This window comes from Diuraphis noxia, unplaced genomic scaffold, assembly GCF_037042655.1.
Source record: "Diuraphis noxia isolate RWA-SAM2 unplaced genomic scaffold, SU_Dnox_SAM2 contig0002, whole genome shotgun sequence".
In the NCBI taxonomy this organism is placed as follows: domain Eukaryota; kingdom Metazoa; phylum Arthropoda; class Insecta; order Hemiptera; family Aphididae; genus Diuraphis; species Diuraphis noxia.
The window spans coordinates 67282118-67292112 of NW_028301712.1; the positions used below are offsets into that span (position 1 = coordinate 67282118).

Genomic DNA, 9995 nt, shown 5'->3' on the forward strand with positions numbered 1-9995 from the left:
TGAGTGCAACGAGACGGTATACAGCTCATCGTCTCATTTTAAATTTATAAATCCCACTTTCATCATATTATATGTATAATATCTTATTAATTTAATCTTCTTGTACCATATTATCACCGAACGTTTAAATATATTCCCTATATTATATATGTCCCTATATTTAAACCAGCATAATGCGTCACGCTGCACGAGCTCGTGAATTTTGTGAAGATTTTGTTCTTTTTGGGGACTTACTTTCTACCCATGTGGCCAGGGAAACACTGACCACATGACCTATAAGCCGCATCGCGTGTTGACCCTAGAGTCAAGACGATGGAACTTATAAGTTTTTTGTACACACAGTGGTTAATGAAAAACAAAAAAATTATTATAAAATGGGAAGAAAAAAACATATTGGAAATAATAAAAATAGAATAAATTTCAAAATAATCATGTGATTATATTTATACGGAACAGAATAGCGTATAATAATAATAATAATATAAAAATGGCACATGTCAAATGCAAAATATTAATGAAATGAGGGAAGAAACCAGGTCAGCGTGTGATCGACACAACATCACCCACACCAATCACCGCTCCACTGGGCGTCTAGGCTACGTGTATTAAGTTGGCGTTTAGCTCACAGCACGGACCACGGGCAGGTGACCGAAGCTTCGATAAAAGTCTGCAACACAGGTGTGGCGGCGTGGAAGGAAACCTCCCGGTGCAGGGATGTCATCTGACCATGTCGGCTGACCCATACATAGTTTAGGAAATAAAAACATTAATAGACGGCATTTATTTTTTAAAAGGGGGAAAAGGGGAGAAAAAATATTACGACTGGTGCCTTGAGGTGATGAGCTCGGCTGGTTGGTTTGTCAGACAGCTTCGACTGCCGTGGGTCCGAATTGTTGTGTTTAGACCATCAGAGCGGTTATGAACGTAAAGAAAACGTGGATCACGTGGATGCGCAAAAACAAAGTCCGGGAAACGCGGCAGTTCTGGAAGGTGCACAGTGATTTAGGTGTTTTAGAGATTTAAATGTGTACAGGACAACCACTAATCCGAAATTAGACGAGAGATATCGCAGTCTTACAGATATCACGTAAACGGTTACGATTTGATAGTGATTGAATAATGTAATAACACATTTTGATGATATATATATATATATCTTCTAATAACGATCTAAAATAATAACGATAGTATAAAAACTACCATAGTATCAATAAAATAAGTGAACTAAACGTTCACTGTGTACAATGTATATTATAGGACAACCATGGATCCGAATATCAAGTGACCAAAAATGACTTGACGGTCATTCTATAAAAGGCAATCGGGCTGTATTGGTTTTTATCAGTGGCTTGATTCTGCTTGGATACTTCATCAGGATATTACCGACCGGATTCACTTCGCATCAAATACTTAAATATCTAAAAACAAATGGAGAAAAATATCAAAATTCAATTTGTATGTAGGTACCAGTAAAGTAAATTGTGTAAATTATGGTAGAAAATTAAGATTTGGCAGAAGAAAATTTTATTATCAGAATAAATCAGATTTGATTATTTTTAACCTCAGATTCAAAATTACTTCTTAATGGCCGCTTGACAAGTCTATGGGTTTTTTTTAATTAAAGGAACTCACAAAAATTGACAATTCCGATTTTATCGGAATCCTCCCAAACGTCCTCTACCAATATTTTTTGTTGACCTCAACCTCAACGAAAATAACAAACATATCTACAAAATCACTTCAATACTAAATACAAATGTAGTAATTGAAAAATCAAACAAAACGACACACGGCCCACCGCAATGTTTCAATTTTCAAAACTATGGTCAAACACAAAGTTACTGCCATCACCCATCACCTTGTGTCAAATGTAGCGAGGCTCATGAGTTAAATATCTGTACCAAGCATCTCTCCAGTCCAACCAAATGCGTCCACTGTTCCGAGGATCATACGTCCAGTTTCAACGGATGCCGGTTCTACCAAACCATTCTAAATCACCACAAAATCAAGTCTTCCAACTCCCACAAAAACACCACACATATAAAAAAAACTTAATCCCCGAGTCCCTTCTCATCGACCCTTCCCAATCCATCCCGTCTTATGCTGCTGTTACTTCTGGTGCTGAACTGAATACTAATCCGCAAAATTCGAATTTGAATTTAGCTCTCTCAAAATTCCTCTCCGATTTAACCACCATTACAAATACCTTCCTTTCCGCTATATTAATAAACAAATATAATAATTTTATTATGGTATCTACATCTACTCATTTTTGCTGTTACATAATATACACACTAATATTGAATCTTTTTTTTCTTATCTGGTATCATTACCACATTCATTATTATATCATTATGCCTCATTACCGATTTATTACTTTCCGTATTTATACGATTGTATAAAACCTATTGTATTCCCTATGTTTGTTATTATCTTAACCGTTTAATTGTAATAGTTTGGAGAGGAAGTTCTAAAATTAAAATTAAAGTATAAAAGTATATTACATACTATATATATATATATATATATATATATATATATATATATATATAATGGGTATAATGGCTCATTGGCCCATTGGATTCAAGATTTAAGATTGCATCAGGGACAAAATGTACACATATATAAAGAACAAATTTATCTATTAGCCTCATTACAGTATTTCTTTAAAGTTATACATAATATTACCACATTTTGAGTTCATTTTCATAATTTTTCTTATTTAATTTAACGATTAATACCATTGATGAAATATACAGTATTTAATCAATGTTAATTATATATTTTCGACTCGTTACATCAGAAAAGCTAACATTTTTTGAAAATATTTTTTTTTTGCATAATTTAAAATCATTACAAATGTAATGTTTTCCATTTTTATTATTGTTTATTTGTTTATGAATGACAATACATGTATTTGAAAAACATCAATAAATAAATGCATATCTTATATTAAATATTTATTAGAAAATTGTTAAATTAAATTAATTATTTTAATAAGCATAATGTATATTATCTATATCTTTATACTCTCAGACTTTTCACGTTATTGACTCATTCGGTTAATGAACTCAAATATTCTGGTGTGTCCAACAAACGACAACTAGTATATTAAATTACGGATATTAAAATTAATAGGACAGCTATTCATTTATTAATGAATATAATTAACGAATAAATTATTTAATTTTATGACGACGATACAAATATAAATAATACACTTTGATTAAATCAAAAACTAATAAAATAGTAAATACCCACACAATAATACTCATTGTTAACAATATAAAATAAGTGCAGGTATAGTACAATTTATATATATTAATATATTTCTATTATTATTAACAACTCTTATCAAATTATATTGCCTTAATTAATGAGTTTTTCAGTTAACAATCTAGAGTAGAGAGTATATTATTTAATTCTTCATTCAAATTAAGGTTTCAATTACCAGCTACTAATTATAAATTATTCGATTGAATTTTGATGGTTGTACGACTAAATGATTTTTAATAATAGTTCAAATCCAAAATCTACTCGGAATATAATATGATCTTTTTACTTTTTTCTTTTGAATTAGATTAAATGTTTTAATCTTTGCATTTTAAGTTATTATTTTCGTAGAAATTTGGTTTATTTATTATTTCAAAAGGCCAAAACGAGATACTTCGTGTTTAAAAATGTTGAAACATACAGTTGCTTATCATATAATCTTGTTTTAAACACAAAATAATATGGCTTATAAAATTAAGTTCACAAATCTATATTGAAAATATAATCCAAAATCTTTCCTATGTTAAACTTATTTTTTAACCAAATTATTTTGAAAACATTTTTTACACACATTACCTTTTAGGTTCTGAACGGATTGATGAATGTATTGATTTTACAATGATGTGTGTGTGTTTTTTTTTGTCTGTCACCACGATTTGGAGCAGTAAAAGTACTTCGATTTTCGACTTCAGTACCTCGTTTGATCAGAAAGTGAATCTAGTTGGTACTTTGAATGATCAAAAGTAAAAAATTCTGAATATTTTTCTTAATAATCGGGATACACAAACTAAAAATTAAGAAAAAACGGGAAATTTACGCACAATCAGTTTTCGACAAAATCAATTTTAGTTTTTGATTTAACTCTAAAACAAACGACCGCAGATACTTGAAATTTTCACTGAATGTTTATATAGTCGTTTTCTATATTTGAAAATAGTTTCAAAATATTTTGATTTGTTTTGAGCAGTTTGAAAAATAAAATAAATATATAGTCACAATTTTTTTTTTATAAGCATTAAAGTTTGAATTTTGACAGCATACGTAAAAATCACGAAAATTCGCAAATTATTTTAAACTAGAAATAAATAAAAAAAATTATTTTTAAATCCATGATATGGACATTTTGAATTATCTATAATATATCCTAGACAGATAAACCAGCTCCGCTCAGAATCATTTTTCGTATACAATGATATAATATCATTGTGGATTCAAATTTAATTCCATCCATTACAGTAATCCACTTGTAACCTACTGTACAGCAGTGCGACATACCCGCTTTTTTTAGTTTTCGTTATGTGCCAATTAATTAATGTGCCAATTCGCACAAGATAAAATTGAGAAACACATTGCAAATTCCGTGTCCATTTTTTGCAAATTGGGCGTTTATTTGACAATTTAATGGAAAAATTATTTTATTTTAAACAAACACTGCTCGCTTATACAAGTAAATTGTAATTAAAATTAAAATGTATATTTAAATTTAAAAAAATTTACTAAGTAATTTTTCCAACTAGCCATTTGATTTTTGGCACGCCGTAATGAGCTGATGCTAACGATATGAAAAACAAAAGAAAAGAAACAATAAAAATAAAATCAAGTTATCAACTTAATAACGTAATCAAGTAAGATATAATATGACGAAAAACTAAAAAAAAAATTGAATGAATCTGTATTTACGGTATAGGAAGGTTTTCTTTTCAAAATATACGTATTGTCGTTTAATTCAGTCGCTATTGTATAATACAATCTATATAATATATAAAATCCAAATACCACTGATTGACTGATCGCTGCTGTATCTCGAACCTACGCAACGTACGGACTTGAAATTTGGAATATAGGTTCTTCTCATATTTCCACCGTGCAATAAGGAGAGATTTTTCAAAATTCACATTTTAAAGGGTTGCTCAAACGGGGATTTTGAGATTTACGATGGAAATTTTGTTTATTATTGGTTGCTATAACAACCTGATTTATGTATTGACACATTTATCACTTTATTATTACAGATAATAATAATAATTATTATTATTATTATTAAATGAGTTAGTTAGTTAGAGTTAGCTCTACCAGTAGTTTGATTATTTTAGCCACAAAAGGCAGTACCGAAAATACTGTTTATAAAGAGGTATTGAGATGAATAAAATATGTCAATATAAATTTATCTTTTTGGCTTATATAACACCATAATGTATATAATAATGTTACAACGACGTTGTAAAACTTAATTAGTTTTAAAAGATATTACAGAAACTTCTATACAATACATGATGGGTAACCTAGGATCGACATATTATCTAAAAGCAGCCTGTAATAAATATGATAAAATAAAATTAATAGTAGGTAACACAAAAAAGGATTTTGTATTTATGAATTATATTAATTCACCGTAAGTGGAATTAAGTAAAAATGGAAAATTGGTATAACTTTAATACTTTAGAGTTAAATCATACACTTACGTACAAACAGCACCAGGTCCGCAATCTACCGCAGGTAGATTGCCTACCTGATAATATTACACTTCTGCAAATCAGAATAAATTATTCCATGTAACGAAAAAGTTAAGATAAGTTTTGAACACCATACACTGATTATTAAATAACTAATTGAATAATGTTTGAGCTATATAAATTTAGTACATTTAACGGGCAACGAAGTGCATTTTATTATATAAGACAGAATATATAATAAATATACTTTTATAGATTTTAATATGTTCATTATCCATAGCACTTGTTATTGTGTTCGTGTGGTATTATCATTTATCTTTTCGTGCGAACAATAATTAGGTACACGTTAACAAAATATATATATAACAATACATAGATATAGCCATATAGGTACGAGTATTTACAGGTACGACACATTATAACTATTATACAGAGTGTTTTTAAACATGTTCACATCGTTTTTGTGTTTAAAATTTAAATTATGCATATTGTAGTAAAATTCTGGTTTCTGAAATTTCTTAATGTATAGTCGAATTAAAAAAATATTTTAATTAGACACTTATTAAAAGTATTTTTATTCATTCTCAAATACATTTTTTGCTGAGTATTCAAATATACATATTTTAAATGTAGTTCAAAATAAGTATCTGTATCGACTATATCTATACTTGACATCGCAGACTTATTCGTGAGGTACATTTAAATCAAAACGATAAACCGAGAGTCGAGTCTTATATTAATTGTTTCATATCGGATGAAATCAGACGATCATAATATTATAAATGCATGCAAGAAAGGATTTGTCAAACCGTTTGATTTTATTTACTATTATTGTTAATCTGTACCTATTGGCGTCTTGAAAGTATTAACTGCAGTTGGCGTTAAATATTTTAATTTGTACGCATTTTAATCTTCGTTATTTAATTTAAAAAATGTGCTTAATAGTTGCATATTTATACCTACATACTTATATTACACATTTATGATGTAGAATATACCAATTATCAATGGAATACGTGTTGTGCGTGTAAACAGTTACAATGAGATTTTGTTTTTAATTGGAAAGGATTTAGACAAAAATATTGTAAGTGGCAGTCAGTACGCAGCTAAGACGAAAAACAGACAACGGATATCTCTGTGTATTAAACCATTGAGGAACTGCTTCATTTCTTATTAATAATAATTAATATGTAGTACACTACGATTATTGTTACACACCCACTCAAAATTAAAACAGCATTATATTATTTAAACACTTGATTAAAATGCAGCTATTTTTTTTATTCTTATTCTGACAAACTAAATCAGTGAGGTTTAAATCGAAACTGTGGGCGATAAAAAATAACAACAAAAATAAAAAACAACGTTTTGTTTATTTAACATTTTATTACACTTCAAACCCTATTTTTTATTTAGTTGACATTTTCAAGATCAATAATATTTTTATTATAGCTTTATTAGTGTTATTATTTTCATTAATCGTCAACACCAATTTTATTATTACTTATTGTTAAGTGTGTTTCTTTAATTGAAATATTGCGTAGGTTACCTTCAAAAACTTGACAGAAAGGGTCAATAATGCGTTCGGCTAAAATAATTTTTTTTTTTGGAAACATTGTACTGGTATGACAGTGATTTGTATAACTTTGTATTTAGAATTATTGACCAATGCATGATTAACTAACTTTTATTAAATAATTAACTTTAGTTGATTAATTATTGACCTGCAATGGCTCTAAAAAAATGTTTGCAGACAAAGAGTTTTAAACAATTAAGATGTCTTATAAAGTTATAAGAGAATGCTATTTTTGTTATTATTATCCTTTTAAATAATAAATGATTTGTGTCTTATATTTTAAAATACATTTATTAGAAAAAAAATCGGAACAGGATGACACGTTAAATCTCATTAACCGTCATGTGTTTGCGTATATTCATTATCACTATATTTTATATAACACCATTGAGTATAGATAGTATACTATCTATACTCAATGATAACACCTTCACCAAGTTACACTGAATTCGGTTACTATTGTGTGTAACAGGGACTAAAATTGTATATAGTACGACACACTTTGTGCAGTTTGAAATGCCAAGTGTATATAATGGCCTGTAATAATAACTATATAGTAACTTTTTTTACAGTTTTTTTCTTCAACGAATAAACCATAGGTATAATGTTTTCAAGGTCGATACAATTTTATTGTGATGTAGTCTGTACTTTGTAGATAAATAAAATAGATATTGACTACCCTATGTTCATATGAATGGATTGAATACACTTTTTTTGGGAGAACAGAGCCCCTCCTCCATAACTTCCAACTCCAAGTTTTCTTTAAAGTGTAAAACATTATATAATATTTTAACCTTTGCAAGTATGTTAGTTGTCATATTCGATATAATATGTATTATGCTAGTTACCACAGACTTTATTTTATATTTAATCCTTATATATATAAAATAACAGGCCTTTTTTATGTTCCCATTTTATGACGACAGCATTAAACTTTTTTTTTCACAAAGTTGTTCTAAATACGTTCTTGGGTGTCACCAAGTCAACCGATTTTAATTTTTTTATATGAGGGGAAGGAAAAGGGAGATTGTATTTGTATTAGTTGCGCCATATTTCCTCCAAAAAATATACTAAACCTATGCTATATTATTATGAAGAGGTAAAATGTGTAAAATTATAGAAGTAATATCTTGATCTACTAAACCGATTTTAAAAATTATTTCATCAATAGAAAACCACATCATTTGTGAGTGTTTCAGTGATTATAAAAGGGTTAAAAGGGGTTAAAAGGGGTCAAAAGGAGGAAAGTGAAAAAGATCATCTATCTGGAACCACTGAAGCTATATGAGTATGAAATTTGGTCAGTAAGTTCAATTTATAATGTAAAAGACCCCTAAGAAAGGATTTTTTTTATATATACAAACAAATTGAATATCGTTGTAAGATTGTTAATTAGTTTATTTTAAGCGTTATCTATCTATATCTATAAAAATATACTGCTACCATAACCACGTGTAATAAATTTAACACACAGTTTGAGACATATAGGTAGGCTTTTTAACGAGCTACGAAGTGCACGGGTTAGCTAATTGTATTATTAACGGGTATCATTGTACAATTTTTTTCACATACTTTTTTTCTTAATCTTTCTTTTAAGCGTATTATCATAAGTATTAATATATTTCACGTAAAAAAACTCGCGACGACTGTTTCATGGTGTCATCGTTATGCTATTCGTAAGCCAGATTCAGAAGGTACGTCAAACAATTTCGCTTTTCAACAGCCGGTAAAAAAAAATCAGAATATACATATAAGTGCACATACCGCACATATCTAAAAATATATCGACCTCAACAGGAGCCAAAATAGCCGTACGTAAATAGGTGTAAACCGGTGGCGTGATATATTGCCAAATTTCGCGGGTGGGTAGAAAACGGAAAGGAATATTTCGCAAAATCTTTCGCTGAAAATATTTCTTGTTTTTTTTTTTTTTTCGTTACCGCGCAGTGCTTTCTGCAATAAATGAATTATGTATATTACCAAAAATAAATTAGTAATGTGGCATCAAGTTTATGGGCTATTTTCTATTTTTTAGAGTTCTATTGAAGCAATCAAACGTATTATTATTTTTACGAAGGGGTAGTGACGTTTTTTAAAACCGTATTTATTTTATTTTATATTAGATTTCAACACCACGATGGCACAGGGTCTGATTTTAATCATTTATATAATCTTTTATGTATGTATATATATAGGTATATACACCATTAGTTATTAAACCATTGCAGGTAGAAGAAGCTGGAATTTTCTCGAAAAATTCGTAGGTAGATATGTATAAAAAATTTAATCAGTCTTTTTTTTCTCGAGTTTTGAAAACTGATCAGTCATATTAAGTCAAATATCAACACGTTATACATCTTCATAATATATTACTAGTTTTTCTAACTTATCGAAAAAATGCTTAGGTTTCATAAATTACATACACTACAATGATAACGACCGTAAATTTTTTTTTAATTGCATGCAAAACACGTGCAGAGATGCAAATCATGCATTATACAATCAAAAATATTTTCGTTTATTCTCCACCATTCACGCAGCAGGGTAATCAATTGAAGTTATAAAAAAACCGATTCATGCAAAAATGTCCAGTACCCATATACATATATGTACTTTCAAATAATTTTAAGATATTTTTGCTGTTTGTGGAAGAAATCCTAGTGAAATGTATGTCTTGGTAACCAATTGACCAA

The 9995-nt window shown here is 28.8% G+C and overlaps 1 long non-coding RNA gene across 1 annotated transcript; it reads right to left on the reverse strand.

The window, feature by feature from the left end:
- Window positions 1-418: 418 nt before the first annotated feature.
- LOC149058831 (uncharacterized) lies at window positions 419-5912 on the reverse strand. The gene is made up of 2 exons (XR_016190490.1): window positions 5736-5912; window positions 419-1418 (listed from the first exon to the last, which is right to left on the reverse strand). It is a non-coding gene; the product is annotated as an uncharacterized LOC149058831 (long non-coding RNA).
- Between the last annotated feature and the right edge of the window lie 4083 nt (window positions 5913-9995).